This window comes from Xenopus tropicalis, chromosome 9 (assembly GCF_000004195.4).
Source record: "Xenopus tropicalis strain Nigerian chromosome 9, UCB_Xtro_10.0, whole genome shotgun sequence".
Lineage (NCBI taxonomy): Eukaryota > Metazoa > Chordata > Amphibia > Anura > Pipidae > Xenopus > Xenopus tropicalis.
Window position 1 is genome coordinate 85383805 of NC_030685.2, and position 18380 is coordinate 85402184.

Below are 18380 nucleotides of genomic sequence, written 5' to 3' on the forward strand. Positions count from 1 at the left end.
TCTCTGTATATTTGTATTTATACATATGGGTAGGGGGTGCCATAGTGTTCCCCTTAGACAGTACAGTATGGGGGTACAGCTTATTGTGTGCCCAGAACATTCCTTCTCTGTATATTTGTATTTATACATATGGGTAGGAGGTGCCATAGTGTTTCCCTTAGACAGTACAGTATGGGGGTACAGCTTATTGTGTGCCCAGAACATTCCTTCTCTGTATATTTGTATTTATACATATGGGTAGGAGCTGCCATAGTGTTTCCCTTAGACAGTATACTGTGAGGTTAAGCATAGAGAATATTGTATATTTTCCTCTTTTTTTGCAATTGGGGCAGAAATTCCACAGCTCCTGCATCTTCTCTCTCAGACACAGAAACCAAAGACGGTGCTAAATGGAGTTTGGTTTATTTATGAGGTTTATGACACGTTATAAGGTTCTGCTGGAGCGCCGCCAGTTCCAGGGCCCCCCTCTCCCTGTGAAAGGAAAGCTCTGTCGGGAATTGTCCATATTGTGAACTGTTAGTCTTCCGGTGCAGCCCCAGCACCCCCAGCTCTCAGCGCCCGGGGCTAAAGCTTCTCAGGGGCACCTCATTCTCTGTCACAAGTCTCTCTGCTAATCAAGATAAATCGATTTAATTGGGATTAAATGGCGGATCTTGTTTCAGGGCTCTGCGCCTACAGGGAGGCCATTAAGGACCAATATGGACTGATAAAATCTTAAAAGAATTTGGGGCTCTGAGAACATACAGATAGCTAGAATCTCAGCCATAAAGCAGGGCAGGACTGCTGCTTACAATGGGGGGATCAGATAGGATCTGTGCCACTGTGACAGAATGCTCTGTTATACAGATAGCTAGAATCTCAGCCATAAAGCAGGGCAGGACTGCTGCTTACAATGGGGGGATCAGATAGGATCTGTGCCACTGTGACAGAATGCTCTGTTATACAGATAGCTAGAATCTCAGCCATAAAGCAGGGCAGGACTGCTGCTTACAATGGGGGGGGATCAGATAGGATCTGTGCCACTGTGACAGAATGCTCTGTTATACAGATAGCTAGAATCTCAGCCATAAAGCAGGGCAGGACTGCTGCTTACAATGGGGGGGATCAGATAGGATCTGTGCCACTGTGACAGAATGCTCTGTTATACAGATAGCTAGAATCTCAGCCATAAAGCAGGGCAGGACTGCTGCTTACAATGGGGGATCAGATAGGATCTGTGCCACTGTGACAGAATGCTCTGTTATACAGATAGCTAGAATCTCAGCCATAAAGCAGGGCAGGACTGCTGCTTACAATGGGGGGGGATCAGATAGGATCTGTGCCACTGTGACAGAATGCTCTGTTATACAGATAGCTAGAATCTCAGCCATAAAGCAGGGCAGGACTGCTGCTTACAATGGGGGGGATCAGATAGGATCTGTGCCACTGTGACAGAATGCTCTGTTATACAGATAGCTAGAATCTCAGCCATAAAGCAGGGCAGGACTGCTGCTTACAATGGGGGGGATCAGATAGGATCTGTGCCACTGTGACAGAATGCTCTGTTATACAGATAGCTAGAATCTCAGCCATAAAGCAGGGCAGGACTGCTGCTTACAATGGGGGGGATCAGATAGGATCTGTGCCACTGTGACAGAATGCTCTGTTATACAGATAGCTAGAATCTCAGCCATAAAGCAGGGCAGGACTGCTGCTTACAATGGGGGGGATCAGATAGGATCTGTGCCACTGTGACAGAATGCTCTGTTATACAGATAGCTAGAATCTCAGCCATAAAGCAGGGCAGGACTGCTGCTTACAATGGGGGGATCAGATAGGATCTGTGCCACTGTGACAGAATGCTCTGTTATACAGATAGCTAGAATCTCAGCCATAAAGCAGGGCAGGACTGCTGCTTACAATGGGGGGGATCAGATAGGATCTGTGCCACTGTGACAGAATGCTCTGTTATACAGATAGCTAGAATCTCAGCCATAAAGCAGGGCAGGACTGCTGCTTACAATCCACCCAAACAGGTTGTGCAGATCAGTTCATATCAAGTTCTCCCCAAATGCTCTTTGCCTACCCCATAAAATCATCACAAAATGTCTTAAATAGATGGAGAAAAGCCAGAATTTAAGGCTTGTTTGCTTGAGGAATGTTTTTCAGTCTGTAAATCTTAAGCTAATGGCTATTTTGTACACTATTAAACGTGTTGGTGATGGGCGGGGAGCCAGGGCACGGGGAGGCTGCCAACAATTATGGGTCTGAACACATCGTTCTTGGAGAAAAGATTTATTTTTTAGAACAGGTCAGAATGAAACCCAAGGAGCTGGGTAGGTGCTCTCTGGAGCAAGAACCAAATACTCCCTATTTTACCCTGTATGGAGAAGTCGGCCTTCTTGGAATATCCATTTGCCAATTAATTTTTATGATATCACATGATAAAATACTTTTTTAGGGCCATTATTTAGAGCAGACAGGCAGCAAATCAATAGCCCCAAACAGCTGAAATGGTTATAATTGAACTGTTTTGACTCTGGCCAGTAGAGGGAACTCTTGAGCACTGAAACCCCATTATACACAGGGCTCCCACTATAAAGGCAGGGATGGGGCCATACATATCCTTTCCATAGGCCATTACCTAAGGGAATTGACTCATTGGCACATAGGAAGAGTGACACACAGAAGGTATAGCAAGGCAAGATGGAGACAGTAGGGCAAGATGGGGACAGTAGGGCAAGATGGAGACAGTAGGGCAAGATGGAGACAGTAGGGCAAGATGGAGACAGTAGGGCAAGATGGAGACAGTAGGGCAAGATGGAGACAGTAGGGCAAGATGGAGACAGTAGGGCAAGATGGAGACAGTAGGGCAAGATGGAGACAGTAGGGCAAGATGGAGACAGTAGGGCAAGATGGAGACAGTAGGACAAGATGGAGACTATATGGCAAGATGGAGACAGTAGGACAAGATGGAAACTATATGGCAAGATAGGGGACAGTAGGGCAAGATGGAGACAGTAGGACAAGATGGAGACTATATGGCAAGATGGAGACAGTAGGACAAGATGGAGACAGTAGGACAAGATGGAAACTATATGGCAAGATGGAGACAGTATGGCAAGATAGGGACAGTAGGGCAAGATGGAGACAGTAGGTCAAGATGGAAACTATATGGCAAGATGGAGACAGTATGGCAAGATAGGGACAGTAGGGCAAGATGGAGACAGTAGGACAAGATGGAAACTATATGGCAAGATGGAGACAGTAGGGCAAGATGAGACAGTAGGTCAAGATGGAGACAGTAGGGCAAGATGGGGACAGTAGGGAAAGATGGAGACAGTAGGTCAAGATGGAGACAGTAGGGCAAGATGGAGACAGTAGGGCAAGATGGAGACAGTAGGGCAAGATGGAGACAGTAGGGCAAGATGGAGACAGTAGGGCAAGATGGAGACAGTAGGGCAAGATGGAAACTATATGGCAAGATGGAGACAGCAGGGCAAGATGGAGACAGTAGGACAAAATGGGGACAGTAGAGCAAGAAGGGTGTGTGGTTGGGGCATTAGTGAGTAGTTCTCTGGCTGCAGACGGGCATGGTCATTACTAATGGGACATGGTGTTAAGTGGCCAAATGACCACAGTACAACGTAGCACTCTTTGTGGGGCTGCTGGGGGGCTGCCCAGTTCTACTCTATATAAACTAAGTGTGTTGTGCCCGGGCCCCCCCCCCCCAAGCCTGGCACATTAGTGATGCAGAATCCTGGCGTGACAGGCACCAAACCCAATAAAATGACAGACCAGTTGTTACACGACGCAGCACCCTGACATTATCCCTTCTGAACAAACCTGTCGCCTTAGGTGATGGGTCCCCCCCCCCCCCTCCGTCAGAGCAACTCGTTCTGCTTAACCAATTCCTTCATGGCTGTTTACCTTCCGTCACAAGCACGCGCCCTGTAATCTGCCTAATGATAAGTGTGCCTCGTTAGTGACCCCCCCCGGCCTAAAGCGATCCGTGATGTCATTATCGCCATGTCTGTCTGAGCTTTATACCCACATTGCACTGCTGGTACCACCACTGGTATATTAAAGGGTAAGTTAACCCAAAATCTAAAACATGGAAGGCATCTAGCTTTCCAGTATGCAGTACTTAGACCAGCAGCAGCCATTATGGAACAGCAGAGGCTTCTGGGATTGGCCTAAGGCTTTCATCTTTTTTTGATCATTGGACAGCCTGGGCATCTTGTCATCGCCGCCATGTTTCCTTCCCGTCCTGACACTTTATTGCCAAACATACATGTGTTGCCCAGCTGCTTCCATTGTTCTGTGAAGTTCCCTGGAATCTGCATGCCGAATGCTGAAATATTCTCAGATCTTTAAATCCCTGAGTTTAAAGGGGAAGTAAGCTCCTGTCTAAAATAGCCTTGCAAGCCCCGCCCCCTGGCGTCTCCAATGCCATGGATATAAGGTACTCAGTCTACACAGGGCCGGACTAGGGGGTGGGGTCGGACTGGGGGGCCCCTGCACCCCCCAAAGGCCCCCGCCCCCCTGCACCCCTAATGGCCCCCGCCGCCCCCCCCCTCCCGCAGAGGCCCCCAACACCCTCCAACCCCTCGCCCCAAGCACTCCTAAAAGAAACGGTGCATCAGGGAAGAGAGATGGTGGATCGTGTGAGCGCCTGGGGGGGGATCGGATCTGGGCCATTGAGGCCCACCAGGTTTTTTCAGCAGGGCAAAATGAAGACAGTAGGACAAGATGGAGACAGTAGGACAAGATGGAGACAGTAGGACAAGATGGAGACTGTAGGGCAAGATGGGGACAGTAGGGCAAGATGGAGACAGTAGGGCAAGATGGAGACAGTAGGACAAGATGGAGACTGTAGGGCAAGATGGGGACAGTAGGGCAAGATGGAGACAGTAGGGCAAGATGGAGACAGTAGGGCAAGATGGAGACAGTAGGAAAAGATGGGGACAGTAGGGCAAGATGGGGACAGTAGGACAAGATGGAGACAGTAGGGCAAGATGGAGACAGTAGGGCAAGATGGAGACAGTAGGGCAAGATGGAGACAGTAGGGCAAGATGGAGACAGTAGGGCAAGATGGGGACCGCAGGGCAAAATGGAGACAGTAGGGCAAGATGGAGACAGCAGGGCAAAATTGAGACAGTAGAGCAAGATGGAGACAGCAGGGCAAAATAAAAAAGGGCCAAAGGCCATAGAACATTAAGGAGCAGAAGTAAGGGCACAAAGGGAGGAGAGGGAAGGAGAAGGGGCTGGAAAGGTTGGGAATAGACATGTTTTAAAAGGGCAACAAGGGGAAGAAAAGGTAAGAGGAGAACATAATGATGGCTGAGAAGAGCATTAAGGGTGTAACTTGGCCCTGCTGCCTGTTTAATGGATAATAAGGATAATATCTGGAGAAAGAGGGGGCATAATAGGGGGTATGAGGTCTGTGAGTATAAAAGAGAAAATCACTGGTGGAAGGAATGGAGAGAATAGAAAAGAATAGATCAAAGTAATAGAACTGGGTTTATTCTCCCATGCTGGACTCAGTTGAATATCTGCCCTGTGCCAGTCTATGGGAGCCCGTGCCAAGGCGCCAACCGTGGAACCAGTGACTTCATGTGGCAGAAACGCAGAACAACACAGATAAGGAGTCGGGTCTCCGGGCTGCGTGTCGGGTCTTGTGGTTCTGGAGTTCAGCGAATGTCGTTTGTTTGTTTCACAAAGGGAACCTGGCAGTAACACTGGGTGCCCAGCCCTGCGGCACAACATGGGCTTGTGTGGGGGGTAAGGTGGGGGGGGGGTAATTATTATTAACTAATGTAATTGTAAATTTATATTAGAGCATTTACCCCACGGACCCTACAGTTGTACTTGTGGCCCCCATGATGAGCGCTAAAGGCTGATTGGCCAGAGATGAATGACTTGTTGATGTACATAAGGGCTGTTTGCTCAGTGTTTTCCCAGCATGCAGCAGTGTATTTGCCATTACGCATGGGTTCCATTGTGCTTGGCTTGGCACGGGGACTGAGCGTAGGCTTCCCCTGGACTTTGCTTCATAGTAAAGTGGGTGATGCAGTTCTGTTGACAAATAAATGGCAAGCGGATTGGCTGTTCCCACGCAGGTAAATAAGGCAGATGGTGAGAGGTGAGCGAGGGGCAGCCCATCAGGGGCAGAACTGTAACTCTCTCCATTTCTACATGATACAGGTGCAAGGGAGCTTTCCTTACCCACCCCCACTGTCTCACCAATACCCCCGGCTGCTGCACATAGCAACTACCCCACCCTGCCAGACATTTCTCTCAGCTGAGGATCTCTAGCATTGCCCCTATACCCCCGACCGGATCTGTGTCATGTCCCTGCGCTACTTGTAACCCACGAGCAGAGCCAAGCGGCAGCCGAGTTGGTCACTGGGGGTTGGGGACAAGATGGAGACAGTAGGGCAAGATGAAGACAGTAGGGCAAGATGGGGACAGTAGGGCAAGATGGAGACAGTAGGGCAAGATGAAGACAGTAGGGCAAGATGGGGACAGTAGGGCAAGGTAGAGAGAGTGAGTTGGAGAAGATGGAGACAGTAGGACAAGATGGAGACAGTAGGGCAAGATGGAGACAGTAGGGCAAGATGGAGACAGTAGGGCAAGATGGAGACAGTAGGGCAAGGTGGAGACAGTAGGGCAAGATGGAGACAGTAGGGCAAGATGTGGAGACAGTAGGGCAAGATGGAGACAGTAGGGCAAGGTGGAGACAGTAGGGCAAGATGGAGACAGTAGGGCAAGGTGGAGACAGTAGGGCAAGGTGGAGACAGTAGGGCAAGATGGAAACAGTAGGGCAAGGTGGAGACAGTAGGGCAAGATGGAGACAGTAGGGCAAGATGGAGACAGTAGGGCAAGGTGGAGACAGTAGGGCAAGATGGAGACAGTAGGGCAAGATGGAGACAGTAGGGCAAGATGGAGACAGTAGGGCAAGATGGAGACAGTAGGGCAAGATGGAAACAGTAGGGCAAGATAGAGACAGTAGGGCAAGGTGGAGACAGTAGGGCAAGGTGGAGACAGTAGGGCAAGATGGGGGCATTAGGGTAAGATGGAGACAGTAGGGCAAGATGGGGGCATTAGGGTAAGGTGGAGACAGTAGGGCAAGGTGGAGACAGTAGGGCAAGGTGGAAACAGTAGGGCAAGGTGGAGACAGTAGGGCAAGATGGAAACAGTAGGGCAAGATGGAGACAGTAGGGCAAGGTGGAGACAGTAGGGCAAGGTGGAGAGAATGAGTAGGACAAGGTGGAGAGAGTGAGTAGGACAAGATGGAGACAGTAGGGCAAGGTGGAGACAGTAGGGCAAGGGGGAGAGAATGAGTAGGACAAGATGGAGACAGTAGGGCAAGATTTTATAATCCAATAAATGTGAGCAAATATGGTTTATTGCTTCCCTTCTGAATGGGGGCCAAATTCTGCTCCTCTCACCCGGCCCACGGGATCCCGGCCCATAGGGGGAACGCCGCCCCATCAGTAGTTAGAGGAGCACTTGTCACACTTACCATTCCCATCCCTTCATCCCAGGTGTGCAGCAATAGGGCAGGTACCCAATAGTAGGAGGAGCTTATAGGCGCAGGTGTGGGGAGGTGTATTACCAGCTGCACTGAGTATTCCCTATTTGCCTATAAAAGTCACACATTGAAACAATATAAGAAGCCGCGTCTGTCCCTCATACCAACATCTGCTTCTAGTTGTTCCTACAGACACAATCGCCTCTCCCGGAAGGAATAGCATTTGTGGTTCAAACGTCGTATATATCAGCGCTGTCAGATTGTCAGCTCTGCAGCTGCCGCCAGTGACGTCTGTGCTGGGAAATCTTCCTTAAATGTATTGCGCTCAATGGCGATTGGTTGATACGGGACCAGCGGAGCTTACAATCAAATTTCCATACCATAGAGACAAGGCATTAGGGTCAATTGCGTAAATGAGAGAAACATTCGTAGGGGAAACGGAGCCAAACGCCGGACTTGGGGAAGCAGAAAATGTCACGTAATTGCGAATTCACCTTTGACGCTTGGATTTTATAGATCTAATAAATGTGAGCAAATATGGTTTATTGCTTCCCTTCTGAATGGGGGCCAAATTCTGCTCCTCTCACCTGCCCCCCATAGGGGGAACTGATGGGGTGACGCCCGTCCTTAGGGGCTGTGGGGCCCATGGATTGTCCCTGCAGATGTTTTAGATTGTAAGCTCCAATGCGCAGGACGGGTCAGTATTTGTATGTACAGTTATCCAGAATGCTTGAGACCTGGAGTTTTCTGGATAAGGGGTCTTTCCATAATTCGGATCTCCTATCTTAAGTAAAAAAAGTATTTAGGTAATAGGATTGTTGTCTCCAATAAGGATTATTTATATCTTAGTTGGGATCAAGTACAGGTACTGTTTTATTATTACAGAGAAAAGGGAATCATTTAACCATTAAATAAACCCAATAGGGCTGTTCTGCCCCAATAAGGGGTAATTATATCTTAGTTGGGATCAAGTACAGGTACTGTTTTATTATTACAGAGAAAAGGGAATCATTTAACCATTAAATAAACCCAATAGGGCTGTTCTGCCCCAATAAGGGGTAATTATATCTTAGTTGGGATCAAGTACAGGTACTGTTTTATTATTACAGAGAAAAGGGAATCATTTAACCATTGAATAAACCCAATAGGGCTGTTCTGCCCCAATAAGGGGTAATTATATCTTAGTTGGGATCAAGTACAGGTACTGTTTTATTATTACAGAGAAAAGGGAATCATTTAACAATTAAATAAACCCAATAGGACTGTTCTGCCCCAATAAGGGGTAATTATATCTTAGTTGGGATCAATTACAGGTACTGTTTTATTATTACAGAGAAAAGGGAATCATTTAACCATTGAATAAACCCAATAGGGCTGTTCTGCCCCAATAAGGGGTAATTATATCTTAGTTGGGATCAAGTACAGGTACTGTTTTATTATTACAGAGAAAAGGGAATCATTTAACCATTAAATAAACCCAATAGGGCTGTTCTGCCCCAATAAGGGGTAATTATATCTTAGTTGGGATCAATTACAGGTACTGTTTTATTATTACAGAGAAAAGGGAATCATTTAACCATTGAATAAACCCAATAGGGCTGTTCTGCCCCAATAAGGGGTAATTATATCTTAGTTGGGATCAAGTACAGGTACTGTTTTATTATTACAGAGAAAAGGGAATCATTTAACTATTAAATAAACCCAATAGGGCTGTTCTGCCCCCAATAAGGGGTAATTATATCTTAGTTGGGATCAAGTACAGGTACTGTTTTATTATTACAGAGAAAAGGGAATCATTTAACCATTAAATAAACCCAATAGGGCTGTTCTGCCCCCAATAAGGGGTAATTATATCTTAGTTGGGATCAAGTACAGGTACTGTTTTATTATTACAGAGAAAAGGGAATCATTTAACCATTAAATAAACCCAATAGGGCTGTTCTGCCCCAATAAGGGGTAATTATATCTTAGTTGGGATCAAGTACAGGTACTGTTTTATTATTACAGAGAAAAGGGAATCATTTTTAAAAATGTGAATTATTTGATTAAAATGGAGTCTATGGGAGATGGGCTTTCCGTAATTCAGAACTTTCTGGATAATGGGTTTCCGGATAAGGGGTCCGATACCTGTATCTGTATGTTTGATGCCTACATCCTTCTATTGTAAAGAACTGTGGGAAAAGAAAAAGAAATTTGCCAAAAATGTCACTATACCTTGATAAATGTCCTGCTGTAATTCAGGCAGATGAGAGCTAATCCCTGATTGGCTGAGAGGGGTTACACCCCCGGAGACAAATGACTCCCCCCCCTGAGGCTATGTGGAGCTGTAAGTGCTGCCGTCCATGTGGCTGAGCTGTCAGGCTTGTTCATACAAGTGCGGAACTCTCTAATAAAGCATCGCTCACCCCTGTGCCACTTGGAGGGTTAAAGGGCAAGTAAGACATTTATGACGTTTTATGTTTATCCGCCATAAGAACGTCTGGAGTCACTTGAGCGTGATTCTGTTTGCTGAGTGACAATAGAGAGACTTGCCGGCCAGGCCCGTACAGTGGGAGTGCAAATGGCTTCCATTCAGCTCCAGATTGGCCAACTCCCGCCATTGCCCAGTGACCCCGCCCCCTTCCCCGGCTCAGGAATTTCACCTGGGGGATGGAATGCTGTCAGGATCAGCTTTCTCCCTCTGCCCAGAGCATGGAATTTGTGCATAAAGGGGCACAGGTGCTTCACTGGGGGTGAGTGGACTTAGAAGAGAGCAGTTTTAACCCCCTGGGTTGCAGTGGGGCATTACTGTACCCAAATAATAATAATAATAATAATAATAGTTACAAAGAAATGTCTCTCAGTGTTAAACCTGCATCTCCGGCTCAACAGTACATGGGCCGCACAACTCTAATGTAAAGTCTCACTGTTGTATCTTGTTCTAATATTGCCCTCCATTGTACCCTACTGTTCTTGTCCTACTGTTTCCATCTTGCCCTACTGTCCCCATCTTGCCCTACTGTCTCCATCTTGCTCTACTGTCTCCATATTGCCCTACTGTCTCCATCTTGCCCTACTGTCTCTATCTTATTCTCTTGTCTTTTTTTATCCTACTGTCTCCATCTTGCCCTACAGTCTCCATCTTGCCCTACTGTCTCCATCTTGCCCTACTGTCTCCATCTTGCCCTACAGTCTCCATCTTGCCCTACTGTCTCCATCTTGCCCTACTGTCTCCATCTTCCCCTACTGTCTCCATCTTGCCCTACTGTCTCCATCTTGCCCTACAGTCTCCATCTTGCCCTACTGTCTCCATCTTGCCCTACTGTCTCCATCTTCCCCTACTGTCTCCATCTTGCCCTACCGTCTCCATCTTGCCCTACCGTCTCCATCTTGCCCTACCGTCTCCATCTTGCCCTACCGTCTCCATCTTGCCCTACTGTCTCCATCTTGCCCTACTGTCTCCATCTTGCCCTACTGTCTCCATCTTGCCCTACAGTCTCCATCTTGCCCTACTGTCTCCATCTTGCCCTACTGTCTCCATCTTGCCCTACAGTCTCCATCTTGCCCTACAGTCTCCATCTTGCCCTACTGTCTCCATCTTGCCCTACTGTCTCCATCTTCCCCTACTGTCTCCATCTTGCCCTACCGTCTCCATCTTGCCCTACCGTCTCCATCTTGCCCTACCGTCTCCATCTTGCCCTACAGTCTCCATCTTGCCCTACTGTCTCCATCTTGCCCTACTGTCTCCATCTTGCCCTACTGTCTCCATCTTGCCCTACTGTCTCCATCTTATTCTCTTGTCTTTTTTTGTCCTACTGTCCCCACCATGCCATATTGTCCTTATCATGTCCATAAATCCTCTTGTAGCCCACCTTTCTCTAATTTGCCCTACCATTGTCATCTTACCTGACTTTCTCTATTTGTTTCCATGTGGTTGCCATCTTGTCCTACCATTGTATAAATGCAGAACAAAGAAAGTCAAATAATTCAAAAGAAACAAAAATGACACACAAACAACCCTTTGCCCCCAGCAAGTTCCCTTAGGAAACCACTATCAGCCTTGTGGTAAAAGTTAATGATAAGTTTCCCTTTATGCATCCCAGCTCACCAAATGCTGCAACGGAATCCCTGGGTCCCACCTTAGTAGAACAGAATTTTCCATCGGTGGGAGAACCCTGGGCCCTTATGTGTTCCCCTTAAGGTGCAGGGAATCCAGAGCACCCAAGGCTCCGTCTGTGTCACAGGGAGAGGAGGCGCAGGGCAGCCAGTGAGGGGTTAAAGCAGCAGCCAGTGAGGGGTTAAAGCAGCAGCCAGTGAGGGGTTAAGGCTGCAGCCAGGGAGGGGTTTAAGCAGCAGCCAGTGAAGGGTTAAAGCAGCAGCCAGTGAGGGGTTAAGGCAGCAACCAGTGAGGGGTTAAAGCGGCAGCCAGTGAGGGGTTAAGGCAGCAGCCAGTGAGGGGTTAAGGCAGCAGCCAGTGAGGGGTTAAAGCAGCAGCCAGTGAGGGGTTAAGGCAGCAGTCAGAGAGGGGTTAAAGTAGCAGCCAGTGAGGGGTTAAGGCAGCAGCCAATGAGGGGTTAAGGCAGCAGCCAGTGAGGGGTTAAGGCAGCAGCCAGTGAGGGGTTAAGGCAGCAGCCAGTGAGGGGTTAAGGCAGCAGCCACTGAGGGGTTAAGGCAGCAGTCAGAGAGGGGTTAAAGCAGCAGCCAGTGAGGGGTTAAGGCAGCAGCCAGTGAGGGGTTAAGGCAGCAGCCAGTGAGGGGTTAAGGCAGCAGCCAGTGAGGGGTTAAGGCAGCTGCCTGTATGGTTATATTTGAGAACATGTGGAGGGAAAGCAATGGACAAGGAATTCCTTGGTCTCCCTCCCTCCACCTCTCCCAGCTGTATATTCCCTCCCACCTGGGCTACAGGGCTCAGTCCCTTCCTCTCTCCCCCAGCCGTGCCCTCGCCCCTCACTGCTGCCCCGTACCCCCCATTCCTTTTTGTTTCCCTGGCGGATTCCAGGCTCTATAAGGCTACGGAGCGCTGCCAGCCGGGAGTACTTGCTGGGTGTGTATGTGTTTTGCTTGGAGTGAACAGCGCATGAAAAAAAAAAAAAAAAAAACGGATTGGGTGGAATAAAACAAACCCCCCCCCCCTGCACTCAGCCCTGCGAGCTGTTCCATGCACTCTGTTTGCCTGTGAGCCCCACGCTCAGTCGCACTCAGGAATACGCACGCAGGCTTGCGCTCACCTCTCCGCGGAACTCACCCTTTTATTTTTATGGTTTTTTTTTTTTAAATGTACAAAAAGTTGAGGAATTCCCAGCTTGGCATTTTGTGCTTGTTCTTGGCGCGTCGGCTTTTCGCTCCCTTCCTCTGTCAAGGTGAGATGGGAGGCTCCGGGGCAGTGACGGACTAGGAGCCGGTGCCTTGGCCGGAGAGCGTTGGATTTGCACCGCAGGGAGCTGCGCTCACAAGGTGAGGAATCTGTGTGTTTGTGCTGCATCTGGCGCAGAGATTTTGGGAATTCAGATTACAAGAATAAGGGCTGAATGTGAAATCTCGTGCGCTATAAACCCCAGTTGGTTCCTACGGTGCGATCTCTGCGCCGCAGCCTTCACCGAATTGTCACAACGGCACATGTTAAGGGGAAGTTTACCTTCTGTAAATCGTCTGTATAATCTCGGTTGTGATGCCCTTTGCTTTTTAGGGATTCCCTTCTTTGCCTGTCTGTGTCTGGCTATGAAACAACAGTGTGCTCGCTAAGGTTAACCACCCTAGTAACCAGAAACCTTTTCCCCATATCAGATTTTGTTTCATGGTACAGGTATAGGACCCATTATCCAGAATGCGCAGGACCAAGGGTATTCCGGATAAGGGGTCTTTCTGTAATTTGGATCTCCATACATTAAGTCTACTAAAAAATCAATAAAACTTTAAATAAACCCAATAGGGCTGTTCTGCCCCCAATAAGGGGTAATTATATCTTAGTTGGGATCAAGTACAGGTACTGTTTTATTATTACAGAGAAAAGGGAATCATTTAACCATGAAATAAACCCAATAGGGCTGTTCTGCCCCAATAAGGGGTAATTATATCTTAGTTGGGATCAAGTACAGGTACTGTTTTATTATTACAGAGAAAAGGGAATCATTTAACCATTAAATAAACCCAATAGGGCTGTTCTGCCCCAATAAGGGGTAATTATATCTTAGTTGGGATCAAGTACAGGTACTGTTTTATTATTACAGAGAAAAGGGAATCATTTAACCATTAAATAAACCCAATAGGGCTGTTCTGCCCCAATAAGGGGTAATTATATCTTAGTTGGGATCAAGTACAGGTACTGTTTTATTATTACAGAGAAAAGGGAATAATTTAACCATTAAATAAACCCAATAGGGCTGTTCTGCCCCAATAAGGGGTAATTATATCTTAGTTGGGATCAAGTACAGGTACTATAATGGAGTCTATGGGAGACAAGCTTTCCGTAATTCGGAGCTTTCTGGATAACGGGTTTCCGGATAAGGGATCCTATACCTGTACATGTTTGAATTGACATTTATTCTGACATCAAAACCACTTATTGAATAAGAGCAGCGTCCCACCGTCGCCCTTATGATGGGAGTTCCAGCTCAACAACATCTGGGGGGGGGGGCACTGTTTATTCTCATTATTTGCTGTTAAATAGAACTATAAAAACACACGTTTCTCAGGTTTAGAACCCAAATTCTACTCCGTTTGTGGGACGGGATTGGTCCACGAGCGTCGGTGGAGCCATAAGGGCAATTCAGCGAGTTCCTGTAATTAAGCAGAAAGCAGCGAGAGGAAATATTCGTATTTATGTAGTGGTTTGGCCATAGGCTCCGCTCTGCCGGACTGGGAGGCACAGAACGAGCTGTCAATGGACTCGCTAATTTTACATGGTTTCCACCCCTCTGGTTTTGGCACAACTGCCCCAGAGGCTTTTGGATTCTGTCTAAATAACCCCCATTATTCTCCTTCTTTCCTTGGGGTTGGAGGGATCCCGGGGCGCCTCTAGCAAAGCAAAAGTTGCACTTTAATCTTCTGGGGCCCCCCAAAAGGAGTCTTGCCCCCCCTATGTGATTAGGCACCGTTTGATTGGGGGTGTGGTTTTAATTAGCATTTCCCACAATGCAAATGTTTATCTTGTATCTACTCTGAATGTTGTATCCTGTGTGATACTCAACATGTTTTAACCAGCAAATTTATGCACCTTCCTTACCCAACCACATAGCGCCGTATGGAAAAGGGATCAGTTCCATTGGCTGCTTCCAGCTCTCTATTTTCTGCATTCGGAATGGGAGTTTGGCTGAACTGGCTGAATCCTCCAAAACTGCGGATAGACCCTTACTGCTGTGAATTAGGCATAGCTACCATTTGTGGGGTACAGGGGTGCAGCTGCCTTTAGTTCTACAGAAAATGACAAGTAAATCTTATTATATGTAGGGAGAGATGGTGCCTATAGTAGCAGATAATAGCCTCTGGGAAGGGACTGGGGCTGTGGGATAGCAGGTATAGTAGGGAGAGATGGTGCCTATAGTAGCAGTGGGGGGATAATAACCTCTGGGAAGGGACTGGGGCTGTGGGATAGCAGGTATAGTAGGGAGAGATGGTGCCTATAGTAGCAGTGGGGGGATAATAGCCTCTGGGAAGGGACTGGGGCTGTGGGATAGCAGGTATAGTAGGGAGAGATGGTGCCTATAGTAGCAGTGGGGGGATAATAGCCTCTGGGAAGGGACTGGGGCTGTGGGATAGCAGGTATAGTAGGGAGAGATGGTGCCTATAGTAGCAGTGGGGGGATAATAGTCTCTGGGAAGGGACTGGGGCTGTGGGATAGCAGGTATAGTAGGGAGAGATGGTGCCTATAGTAGCAGTGGGGGGATAATAGCCTCTGGGAAGGGACTGGGGCTGTGGGATAGCAGGTATAGTAGGGAGAGATGGTGCCTATAGTAGCAGTGGGGGGATAATAGCCTCTGGCAGTGGGTATAATGTGGTATTCAATGTAGATGACTTTGTGCCGACAGCTTCAGTTGCTAATAAGTGGGGAGTTTATCTCTGACACACACCCGTAGATAATAGAAAAAAACACTGTATACATCAATTAACAAATAACTGTTTTCTAAAGGGGAGAGTTGGAAGCAATGAATGTTCTGCCCTGAACCTATTTCCCAACCATCAATTCTTTTTAAATTGCTCATGAAATTCCTCTTGGCTTCACCTCTCATGAGACGCCAGCTCTAAATTAGTCAATAAATTAGATTGGGAAAAGTCTGAATGAATAATTTCATTGTTGTTTACATGTGAGATATTAGCCTTAAGCTTAAGGCGAAAAAGAGGTTCCTAAAATCAGCCAAGTACGGAGAGTGGGACCTTCAGATTGTTACTATGCACACAGGGAACTGGGGCCTTCATGGGTCAGGCCAGATACTCAGAGCTTCCTGTTCTTATATCCTTATCATTTACAGTAGGGGGTACATTATCCCTTATAATACATGAGTGATACTCAGAGTTCCCTGTATAACTCAGCCTGCAGCCTTGTGCCTTTATATGGGCACAGAACCCCTCAGTGACTGCTGATATCCTTATCATTTACAGTAGGGGGTACATTATCCCTTATAATACATGAGTGATACTCAGAGTTCCCTGTATAACTCAGCCTGCAGCCTTGTGCCTTTATATGGGGGGCACAGAACCCCTCAGTGACTGCTAATATCCTTATCATTTACAGTAGGGGGTACATTATCCCTTATAATACATGAGTGATACTCAGAGTTCCCTGTATAACTCAGCCTGCAGCCTTGTGCCTTTATATGGGCACAGAACCCCTCAGTGACTGCTAATATCCTTATCATTTACAGTAGGGGGTACAGTATCCCTTATAATACATGAGTGATACTCAGAGTTCCCTGTATAACTCAGCCTGCAGCCTTGTGCCTTTATATGGGCACAGAACCCCTCAGTGACTGCTAATATCCTTATCATTTACAGTAGGGGGTACAGTATCCCTTATAATACATGAGTGATACTCAGAGTTCCCTGTATAACTCAGCCTGCAGCCTTGTGCCTTTATATGGGGGGCACAGAACCCCTCAGTGACTGCTAATATCCTTATCATTTACAGTAGGGGGTACATTATCCCTTATAATACATGAGTGATACTCAGAGTTCCCTGTATAACTCAGCCTGCAGCCTTGTGCCTTTATATGGGCACAGAACCCCTCAGTGACTGCTAATATCCTTATCATTTACAGTAGGGGGTACATTATCCCTTATAATACATGAGTGATACTCAGAGTTCCCTGTATAACTCAGCCTGCAGCCTTGTGCCTTTATATGGGCACAGAACCCCTCAGTGACTGCTAATATCCTTATCATTTACAGTAGGGGGTACATTATCCCTTATAATACATGAATGAGGCCCCTCGCTCAGCACAAACCTACTTACAGACCAGACGAGACAAACTGCCTTTTATCTGCTCTCAAATTCTGATAATTCCTGCATGCCACTTACCCTTTTATTTTTAGACTGCTGCATGGCTATATAGGAACACTCCCCCCCATCCCGCCGTCTCTCTCGGTTACCTGTGTGGTCGGGTTAAACACCCACTGTATCAGGTTTGGGACCTGACGCAATAGGGCTCATCCACATCTGCAAGTGCAGTGGGCAGTTTGCACTTAAAACCCTTTTCCTTGAAGGTACTTGCATCAAAATACCCTTTTTGCACCTCCATATAGTTGCACTGCCTGCTGGGAGTCTGAAGACCACCCTTCTGACATGTTAGTCGGGCAGTGACAAAAATTGGGTCACACCCTTGACTTTGGTCACAGTGAGCAAAGCTTCATCCCCACTCATGGATAGACCTTATCAGTGCTCCCTAGGGATGTCTTGTTGGCAGGGCCACCATCTGAAATCCTTTGCCATATTACAGGTATGGGATCTGTTATCCGGAAACCCATTATCCAGAAAGCTCTTAATGACGGAAAGGCCATCTCCCATAGATTCCTCATTATAGGCAAATATTTCTAATTTTTAAAAATGATTCCCTTTTCCAGGTAATAATAAAACAGTACCTGTACTTGATCCCAACTAAGATATAATTACCCCTTATTGGGGCAGAACAGCCCTATTGGGTTTATTTAATGGTTAAATGATTCCCTTTTCTCTGTAATAATAAAACAGTACCTGTACTTGATCCCAACTAAGATATAATTACCCCTTCTTGGGGCAGAACAGCCCTATTGGGTTTATTTAATGGTTAAATGATTCCCTTTTCTCTGTAATAATAAAACAGTACCTGTACTTGATCCCAACTAAGATATAATTACCCCTTATTGGGGCAGAACAGCCCTATTGGGTTTATTTCATGGTTAAATGATTCCCTTTTCTCTGTAATAATAAAACAGTACCTGTACTTGATCCCAACTAAGATATAATTACCCCTTATTGGGGCAGAACAGCCCCTTATCTCTTATCCGGAAACCCCCAGGTCCCGAGTATTCTGGATAATAGGTTCAATACCTGTACTTACTTTTCCTCGCCAACCCCCAGTGGGTCTAAGTTACGAATTGAATGTGTTTGTATGGGTGCCATACCTTGGGTGCTTGAGCACATACAGTAGAGGGAAGGATAATCCTTATTATAGAGCGTCGGCCTTGAAGGCCATTGTTCATATCATTTAGCAATGCAAGGATTCATTATTTGCTCCCTTCTGAATATTTCCAGGGGTCACTGACCCCCATCTAAAAAAACCAAATGCTCTGTAAGGCTACAAATGTATTGCTATTGCTACTTTTTATCACAAATCTTTCTACTCAGGCCCCTCGCCTATTTGTACTCCACTCTTTCATTCAAATCCGTGCACGGTTGCCAGGGTCGTTTGGGCCA

The 18380-nt window shown here is 46.9% G+C and overlaps 2 protein-coding genes across 7 annotated transcripts in view; one reads left to right on the top strand and one right to left on the bottom strand.

Annotated features, from left to right (window-relative positions):
* Positions 1 to 18380, bottom strand: part of LOC116407773 — an 880143-nt gene that overhangs the window by 664892 nt on the left and 196871 nt on the right. The gene's annotated exons all lie outside the window — the stretch shown is intronic.
* Positions 1 to 18380, top strand: part of tns1 (tensin 1) — a 244620-nt gene that overhangs the window by 89922 nt on the left and 136318 nt on the right. The window contains exon 1 of one of the 6 annotated variants that reach the window (XM_031893774.1): positions 12863 to 12949. The exons of the other annotated variants lie outside the window; for them this stretch is intronic. The gene's annotated coding sequence lies outside the window, so the exon portion shown is untranslated. Of the gene's footprint in view, positions 1 to 12862; positions 12950 to 18380 lie in introns of those variants that run through there. 6 annotated transcript variants of the gene reach the window in all.